A 10,319-nucleotide genomic window follows, 5' to 3' on the forward strand; every position below is an offset into this window, starting at 1 on the left:
AACTTGGCTGGGTTATATTGCTCATATCATGCATATGGTGTCTTGCATTGCCATGCCATCTGCTTAGATTAGACATGCTTTGTGTGAATGCCTCCTGTTTGCTTTCTATATCAGATATGTGAATTATGCAATGCCATGTTTTTCAGCCAGTTATCATATATGTGAATTATGCACCAACATGGAGCCAGACATCATATATGTGAATTATCTCATGCCATATTTTTTTTCAATTACGTATTCCATTTGTCGACAATCTGTGTATATTGAACTACTCTTCATGTGTATCATCCATTTGAGCCGGTTATGGAAAAATCTAGAGTGAAAACAAGGTCTTTAGAGTAGGCAATGGTACATGTTGAAGCATATATCTCGATGGTTACAGGGAGCTCCTCAGAGGAGGATTCAGAGATAGATGACCAGTCTTATATCCCACCTGAGGTGTATGCTCTAAGTTGCAATGTTTATATTTCTCATATGATGCATATGGTGTCTTGCATTGCTTAGTTTAGACATCATATGCACAATATTGAATTCTATCTGCTTAGTTTAGAGATCATACATGCGAGTGCCAGCTACTTAGTATATGAATCAATTATGTCAATTATATTATGCCATCATGTATACTTAGACAACATGTATGTGAATTATTTTATCCCAACCTATTTTAGAAAGACATCATATAGTTTTGTCATGTCATCCTGTTTAGGTACTCATCATATGTTGAATTATGCCATTATATCCTGTTAAGTTATCCATCATATGTCTGAAACTGTGCCATGCTATCCTGTTTAGTTAGGCATCATATATGTGAAATTGTGTCATGTTGTCCTGTTTGGTTAGACAACATATATGTGAATTACCACATCTGTCTATCATACAGTGTCTGTACGTTCAATTTCTTTTCTTGTTTATCAACCATTTGAATTGGAGGGGGTGATGGCAGTATCTAAGGGAGCAAAAACCCGTTCTTCACAAAAGATAGTGCTACCCGTTGATGTAGATAGAACCATGGTTGTACTGGCCCACAAACTAGCCCCACCACACATAATCGAGACTCTTCCAGATTGCACACTTACACCGTTCGGCAGAGAACTAGCTACAACCCATCTAACCGCAACCCCAGCGGATAGTAACCCACTTCTAGTTGACAAAGCACCATATCCACCACAGAGTACCCCCACATGAGCAGTTTGTAAAGCTAGTGCAGTGCCCAAAGCACGAAGACCACCACAACTAACCCAAACTCCACGTTTAAAGCAGAAGAGCAATTGTTCTTAGGTCAGATTCCGTAGCTATGGTCCATACTCCTTTGTTGTTGCATCACTGTATTTACTCATACCAACTACTTCCGAATTTGAAGGATCCAATTGAAACTCCAATGGCGCAACAGGTATGTTTTAAACCTATTTCTTTAACTAGATTGCTGTTCTAACTTCTTGCTCTATGTTGATTTCAGTTTAAGTTGTATAAACAGTTATGTTCTCATGTGATGCACATTACAAGTGCTGCCAATGTTGTGTAGTTTATCACACTTATATTCTGTCTATGCTGCTGTGTCTTAAAAATATATGAGTTGAACTATGTCTCTATCTTGATTAGGGAACATAAACTAGAATGATATGGACAATACAGTGACCATAGTACATAGATATATGTTTGTTTCATGTTGTTATCCTGTCCACCTTACTACTGAACCGGTTTACCAAAATGAGTTTCGTATACTACATGCTAAACCTGTGATGTGTCTGCTTGTTTCTCTTGTACGTAGTATGCAAACAGAATATTGGAGAAGAGCACCCCACTATGCAATGGTAGAGAAAGTAATGCAGATAAGGTTCAAGATAGTGAGACAACCCTGTTGGTCTCCAAGAAAGGTGATAAAAACGATCTTGTAGATAGTGAGAAAACCCCACAGTCCTGTATTGATGTAGTGTTCGAGTTACTGGCCAGTACCGCCGGCACAAGCTCTTCGAACTCACTGCCTGAATCACTTTGGCTTCTTCATTCTCAGCTACAAGCTGAAAGGCATCAGTCAGCTATGCTGTGGCAAGAAGCCGAAGGGCTGAGGAAGTCCCTGCAGAATTCAGATGTGTACTTTCTTGTGCAACAGCAAGCGCTAGAGGATTTAAGCGCCAAACAAGAGAAAGTTAATAAGCTTGCTAAGCATCTTGCCAGCATTATGGGTACCCAGGATATTGTTTCTTGAACTCTTCTGAAGTGGTTTCAGTTCTGGACTTGTTTTGCTGCGGCGTTTATATGCTGCTTTGTTCCCTATATTTGCACTGGTGGCGAACTTTGATGCCCAGTGGATGTAATATGTGTAATAGCCGTGATAGCCTAGCATAAGTTGCTTGCTTATTTATTTCCTTGTTGTCTTGTTTATTTTTTTGCTTGTAGTTAGTGCAATTCTTTTTTCGCGGTTTGCTAGTGGCTGCAATAACCTATTTTTTAAAACTAGGCCACAATAACCATGGGCTAATATTTATTGTAGTGACACTGGGCCTCCTACAGGCCGTAGAAACAGTGGGCCTTCTACGGGCCGTAGAAACAATGGGCCTTCTACGGGCCGCATCATCAATGGGCCTTATACGGGCCGTATGATCGATTGGCCAAACATGGGCCAATAACAGGCCGCATTATGGCCGTAAACGGGCTAGAGTTGGAATCGTCCGTTCATAGGCCGACCATAATGGGCCATCATTAATAGGTCATATTTGATGATGCTATGAAAACGGCCCAACGTATTAACGGACCACAAACGGGCCGACTCTAACCACGGGCTGAATTTGGCCCACAAGTAGAAAATGACAGTAACGGGTCGTAAGTAAACGAATGCTGGAAATGAGCCCAATAATAAATGGGCTCTGAGAAGGCCGAAAGATAACATGGGCTGGAAACGGCCCAACAGAATAACGGGTCGTTAATGGGTATAAAGTGATACACTATTCATTATGGGCCAGTTTCACCACGGACCGTTAATGGGTGTAAAATGATACACTGTTCATTACGGGCCAGTTTCACCACGGGTCGTTAATAGGCCAAGAGTTACATAGGGCCTCATATGGGTCGAAAGACGTCATGGGCCATACATGGGCCAGAAGTGAAAACGGGCTGGAATCATATTGGATGGCCCAGATGATGCTACTGGGCCTAATTCTGATAGGGCGTAACAACCCTTGAGTTAGCGGGTTGTAAATGGGCTATATGCGAATAGGCCGTTAACAGGCTTTACATGGGTCGGCCCGCCACCTTTTGACCAAGTCAAACGGGCCGGCCTTTTCATAGGAATGGGCCTCTGTTGGGTCGTACCACGTGTTGACGTATCATAGGCGCCTTCTGTCCAATGAGTGGATGACATCTGTCCCAACGATGAGCCGGCACGTGTTTCCTCCAACCAATGATGATTTTACACGTGGAAAATTCCCATTGGTCGGGGCTATTAACGGGTTATCGGATCCAAAACCCGACCCGATAGCTTAGCAACGTTCCGTTACGGTGGATGCCACGTGTCGGTCACCCTTGACGAAAGCACTTCTGTGACGCGCGATTTATCGTCATGGAAGTGGACACTTCCGTGATGATAATTTTGGTAATGTCATGGAACACTTCTACGATAGCACATGTATGACTATCTTGATTCTGTCATAAAATCGTCATAGATATACATGCATGACAAAAACGTGACCTACTGTGACGAACACGTATCATCACAGAAGTGTATTTTTTTTGTAGTGTGTGATGGCCACCTATAAAAAAAGAAAAACACTGGAAAAGAAAATCCAGTGTGGCCGTACATAAAGTCTGTTTGATGAACCTTTAAAGGTAACCGTAGAGTCCGAATAGGGTCGAGCCGAACTATGGACTATTTGTGTGCAGTATGCCCCCAGCGCTGCTCAAGGGATTTTGAGGATGTACTTGTGTATACGAGGTACGTATGATGTCGCCTTATGAGGCAGTCGATGGGGGCGTAACTGCTAATCAAGCTCCGGTTTATCTGAGCTGCCGCACTAAGGTGTACTTTGGACACGTTTAGTTGTGTCTGTGGTCTTAACAACCACTGATCTGTTTGGCTTGAGTAGGCCGTTTTGGACTTTGGCTGCTAGGGCCGCAGTGTCCTTCTCCTACGGAGAGAGCGTTCCATATTTCCACTAACCGTAATGACGCCCCGTGGTCCGGGGATTTTGAGCTTTAAATAAGTATAATATGGGACTGCATTAAAGCGGGCGAAGGTCGTTCTTCCGAGTAGTGCATGATAGCCACTTCGGTACGGAGCTATGTCAAAGATTAGCTCTTCGCTTCGAAAGATATCAGGAGAGCCGAATACGACTTCCAATGTTAAAGAGCCCGTGTAGCGGGCTTCTATGCCCGGTATAACTCCTTTAAGGGTCGTGCTACTCGGCTTGATTCTTGACAGGTCTACCCCCATTTTGCGGACAGTGTCCTGATATATCAGATTTAGGCTGCTGCCGCCGTCCATGAGGACTCGAGTGAGATGGTGTCCATCAATTATTGGGTCGAGCACTAGGGCAGCCAAACCCCCATGGCGAATACTAGTTGGGTGGTCCCTGTGATCAAAGGTGATCGGACAGGCCATCCATGGGTTGAATTTGGGAGTAACAGGCTCAACGGCATAGACGTCTCGGAGTGCGCGTTTGTGCTTCCTCTTTGGGATATGAGTGACGTAAATCATATTCACTGTTTTGATCTCCGGTGGAAATTTCTTCTGTCCTCCTGTGTTCGGCTGGCGAGATTCATCCTCGTCTTCGCTCTGAGGTCCCCTCTCCTTGTGTTCGGCGGTGAGCTTGCCGGCCTGCTTGAATACCCAACAACTGCGGTTGATATGGTTCGCAGGTTTGGTGGGGGTGCCACGGATTTGGCAGTTCCTGTCTAGTATTTTGTCTAGGCTAGATGGACCATCTTTGTTTCCTTTAAATGGTTTCTTCCGTTGACCGGGTCTGGAGCCACTGAATCCGACATTTACTGTCGTATCATCTGGGCTTCCCTCATTGTTTCGATGTTTGTTTCTGTTACGTCGTGGCTTTCCATTGCCATCCCTGACTTCGGATGTGCCAGGTTTGCTGGTGCTACTATGGGCTAGCCAACTGTCCTCGCCCGCGCAAAAACGGGTCATCAGTGTAGTTAGGGCTGTCATTGTCCTTGGTTTTTCCTGGCCGAGGTGTCTAGCTAGCCATTCGTCGTGGACGCTGTGCTTGAAGGCTGCTAAGGCCTCGGGGTCCGGGCAATCAACAATTTGGTTCTTCTTAGTGAGAAACCGGTTCCAAAGCTTACGGGTTGATTCCCCGGGTTGTTGGATTATGTGACTTAGGTCGTCAGTGTTTGGGGCCCGGACATAAGTCCCTTGTAAATTGGCCCGAAAAGCATCCCCAAGTTCTTCCCAACTTCCAATGGAATTTTCTGGGAGGCTTTTCAGCCAGTGTCGAGTTGGTCCTTTCAGCTTGAGGGGTAAGTATTTGATGGCGTGGAGATCATCTCCCCGAGCCATGTGGATGTGAAGAATAAAGTCTTCTATCCAGACCGCCGGATCCGTCGTTCCATCATATGCCTTGATGTTTACGGGTTTAAACCCTTCTGGAAATTCGTGATCCAGCACCTCATCGGTGAAGCACAGGGGATGAGCGGCACCCCTGTATTTGACTGTGTCGTCGCGTGGGTTCGACGGTTGTGATGCTCGGTATTGACTCTAAACTGGTATATGACCAGCATATTTGGTTTGATAGCCACAATCCCGTGTGGGGGCACGGTCCATAGATCCGTAGATGGATCTGGCTTTACCGGCCTTTTTGTCCAGGTCCTCACGTAGATCGTGTTTCTGGTCTTGAGCCGCAACCTCCCTTCCTTTACGGGGAGGGGGTGCGGGCTTGTGTACGGCATTGCTAGCCGCTCTGTCTCGACCACGAGGTGGTCGGTCCGGCTTGTCGGCCGTATTGTTTTTCGGTGGTATAGGCGCAATAGCCTCGTCGTCGAATTCGGGCAATAGTTTACGCTTAGGATAGCCCCTTGTTTGGCGATTGCAGCCATATTTTTCCTCGGCGTCTAGCACTTCGTTCCATCTGTTATTGAGCGTATCCTGAGTGACTTTAAGCCGCTGCTTCTGCTTCTTTAGGCTCCTTGCGGTGGCGATAAGCCTTTGATGGAGGCGTTCTTGTTCTAAGGGTTCTTCTGGCACAACGAATTCGTCGTCGCCCAAGCTGACTCCTCTTCGGAGATAGGTTGGTAATTGCTATCTTTGGCATCGCTACGATCAGACAACATCGCCGGACTGTGCTCGCCGTCTTCTCATGCATCCTGCTCCAACGCTGGGTCTGTGGGGTCCTCAGTTTGGTTCGGATTATCATCGTCGTCAGTGACAATGTTGCTGTTTTTCCTTTTGCCGGATCAAGGTCGGTGCTTCTGACACCGACGCTTGGAGGTTCATCGACAGGCATACCGTTATCGTCGTCGGCCTCCTTCTCTTTAGGTGTGTCCACCATGTATATATCGTATGAGGATGTAGCCGTCCACCGCCCTATGGGTGGTGGTTTTTGTGCCTGCTCCTCTCCGACATCGTCGTCCATACCGTCGATGTCCTCGGAGCCATAATCGAGCGTGTCAGTTAAGTCTTCGACAGTGGCAATGAAGTGGGTGGTGGGTGGGAAGCGAAACTCCCCGTCATCAGATTTCCATTCAAGCCGGAAATAGTTCAGCTGAGATTCTCCTGATAAGGAGAGGGCTCTTAATGAGCTCAGCACATCACCAAAAGGTGAGTGCCGGAAGATGTCCGCGAAGCTGAACTCAACAATCGGCGCCCGATCAGGTTCAATGGGCACGGATGCACGTGGTTCGGGACCTATGGCCGGAGACGAATCTGAGGTTCCGATAACACAGGGCCCACTTGAGGTTGGATCTGTGTGCGGCTCTATCGCCGCTGAGTTTGCGCCTTCCGTAGCGGGGTTGAGCATCCCGTCCTCGGATGGCGCGATCTGCTCCGGATCTAGGGCCAGAGCAATTGTAGGTGTTATCTCCTGAGCACGGTCCGATGACAGATTTAGGTTATGTTCATCGTGGTGACAGGGAGCGGCCGTCATGGGCTCGAATCTGTCGAAAATCAAATCTCCGCGGATATCCTCCACATAATTCAGGCTTCCAAATCTGACCCGATGGCCAGGGGCGTAGCTATCGATCTACTCCAGATGGCCAAGCGAGTTGGCCCGCAGTGCGAAGCCGCCGAATACGAAGATCTGTCCGGGGAGGAAAATCTCCCCCTGGACTGCATTGTTGTAGATGATTGATGGGGCCATCAAACCTTTTGATGACAACGCAGCGGAAATCTCAATGAAAGCACAAATGTCAGTGTCAAAACCGGTGGATCTCGGGTAGGGGGTCCCGAACTGTGCGTCTAAGGTTGATGGTAACAGGAGACGGGGGACGGGGGACACGATGTTTACCCTGGTTCGGGCCCTCTCTATGGAGGTAATACCCTACTTCCTGCTTGATTGATCTTGATGAATATGAGTATTACAAGAGTTGATCTACCACGAGATCGTAATGGTTAAAACCCTAGAAGTCTAGCCTATGGGATTATGATTGTGTCCTATGGACTAATCCCTCCGGTTTATATAGACCGGAGGGGGCTAGGGTTGTACAAAGTCGGTTGCAGAGAAAGGAATCTACATGTCCGAATCGCCAAGCTTGCCTTCCACGCAAAGGAGAGTCCCATCCGGACACGGGAAGAAGTCTTTTGTCTTGTATCTTCATAGCCCGACAGTCCGGCCCATGTATATAGTCCGGTCATCCGAGGACCCCTTAATCCAGGACTCCCTCAGATATCGTTCCAAAAATCGTATCGTGGTCAAGAACGCTCTCCATCTCCCTTTCGTATCTTATATGCCAACCACACCGGCCACTCCCAGCCACACATCCACTCCATTGTATCCCCCTCTCCTCAAGCTATTTTTTTAATAATACACTTTTTTATTAATTTTCAAAAATATTACATCTATATTTAAAAAGAAAAATTACATCGGCGGCCTTCTAGTAGCCGACTGGATCCAGTAATCAAGGAGAAAGCCGATTGGCACCCTGTCGGCTACAGGGTGGTCGATTGGCCTCCTGTCGGCCAAGGGGTTGCCGACAGCCCTATCGGCCGCCGGTTGTAGATCTTGTCGGTTACCTAGTGGATGACAGGAACTAATTGTATTCCTGCGGATTAGGTCTAATTGGCTTCCCCTAAGCCGATAGGTGCATGCACCCATATTCTCCCACTATGTTTCCCTCCAGTATCTCCCGCCATATTTCCCGCTTTCTAGTTCCCGTCATATTTTTCTCGCTTTCTAGTTCTCGTCACATTTTTTTGATTTCTAGTTCCCGCCATATTTTCTCGCTTTCTAGTTCCCACCTATATCTCCCGCCATATTTCCCCACTTCCGAGTTCCCGCCTATTTTTTCTTCTCAACCTATAAAACAGTCACGGCACTATGGTGGGTAAGCATTCTAGTGTAGTGCCTCGCGAAGATGTCCAGGTATCCTTTTGATCATAGTTTTCACCCTGGTATGTCCAAATGTCTTCTATGTTTAGCCACCGATTTTAGGTTGACAACAGATTAGTTCCGTGGGATGAACTCATCAGTAGTGACACGCTACTGAATGAGCTAGCTCACACGTTAAGTATGTGCGGGTGGATTTCCAGGACCTTTCAGGAGATACGAAAGAACTTCTCAGGTTGCATGGAAGATGGATGAAGAAACAATCTAAGAGTGAAAAATACCTAAAGGTTGCAGCAGAACATACTTTTTTATGGACGGCTGACCGCGAGGATGAAGACGATATCTTCATGCCAAGCACCAAGGCCAAGAGTACCACACCGTCGAAGGGCAAGAGTTGTGTATCATCGAAGGACAAGAGTTCTTCATAGTCAAAGGGCAAGAGTTCTGCATCGAGGAGAAGGACGATGATGACTTCATGTCGTTTTTACGTTGTGTTTTAAGTTCAGTCCTACCGTTTAATTCAGATGTAGTTATATCCAGTTGTTTGTACTATTTTATTGTACAAGGAGTATGTTCTATCTAAATATGATGTTGTAGTTGGCGCACGGCGTTGGATAACAGAGTACTAAAATAGAGGAGGCATATGTATCATGTTGGAAATATGCCCTAGACGCAATAATAAAGTGGTTATTATTATATTTCCTTGTTCATGGTAATCGTTTATTATCCATGCTATTATTGTATTGACTGTAAACTCAAATACATGCGTGGATATACAGACAACAACATATCCCAAGTGAGCTCTACCGGACTAACTCATTGATCAAAGATGGCTATGGTTTCATAGTCATAGACATGAGTTGTCATTTGATAACGGGATCACATCATTAGGAGAATGATGTGATGAAAAAGACCCAAACTAGAAGCGTACCATATGATCATATCAAGTTTATTGCTATCGTGTTCTGCATGTCAAGTATCTGTTCCTATGACCATGACATCATGCAACTCACTGACACCGAAGGAGTACCTTGTGTATCAAACGTCGCAACGTAAATGGGTGACTATAAAGATGCTCTACAGGTATCTCCGAGGATGTCTGTTGAGTTGGCATGGATCAAGACTGGGATTTGTCACTGTATGACGGAGAGGTATCCTAGGGCCCACTCGGTAATACAGCATCACAATGAGCTTGCAAGCAATGTGACTAAAGAGTTAGCCACATGACCTTGTATTATCGAACGAGTAAGGAAACTTGACGGTAACGAGATTGAATTAGGTATGGAGATACCAACGATCGAATCTCGGGCAAGTAACATATCGTCGGACAAAGGGGATTGCATACAGGATTGACTGAATCCTTGACATCTGGTTCAACCGATAAAGATCTTCGTTGAATATGTAGGAACTAATATAGGCATCCAGGTCCCGCTATTGGTTATTGACCGGAGAGGAGTCTCGATCATGTCCGCATATTCCCGAACCCGTAGGGTCGCACGCTTAACGTTCGGTAGCCTTAGGGTAGTATTGAGATATTAATAGTGGAAAGTACGAAGGTTGTTTGGAGATCCGGATGGGATTCGGGACATCATGAGGAGCTCCAGAATAGTCCTGAGGTAAAGATTAATATATGGAAAGTTGTTATCGGGTTCCAGAAAAAGTTCGAGTTTTTTCGATATTGTACCGGGAAGGTTCTGGAGTAGGGCCCACCGGCATGGGGGACCCACATGAACGTGGGTTGTGGGGAAAGTCCCCACGACCCTAGTCGAGGCACACCAAAATCCTCCTTTAAAAGGAATAGTATCATATCCTAACATATTAATAGTTGAAACAGGA

This window comes from Triticum dicoccoides, chromosome 1B, assembly GCF_002162155.2.
Source record: "Triticum dicoccoides isolate Atlit2015 ecotype Zavitan chromosome 1B, WEW_v2.0, whole genome shotgun sequence".
NCBI lineage: Eukaryota > Viridiplantae > Streptophyta > Magnoliopsida > Poales > Poaceae > Triticum > Triticum dicoccoides.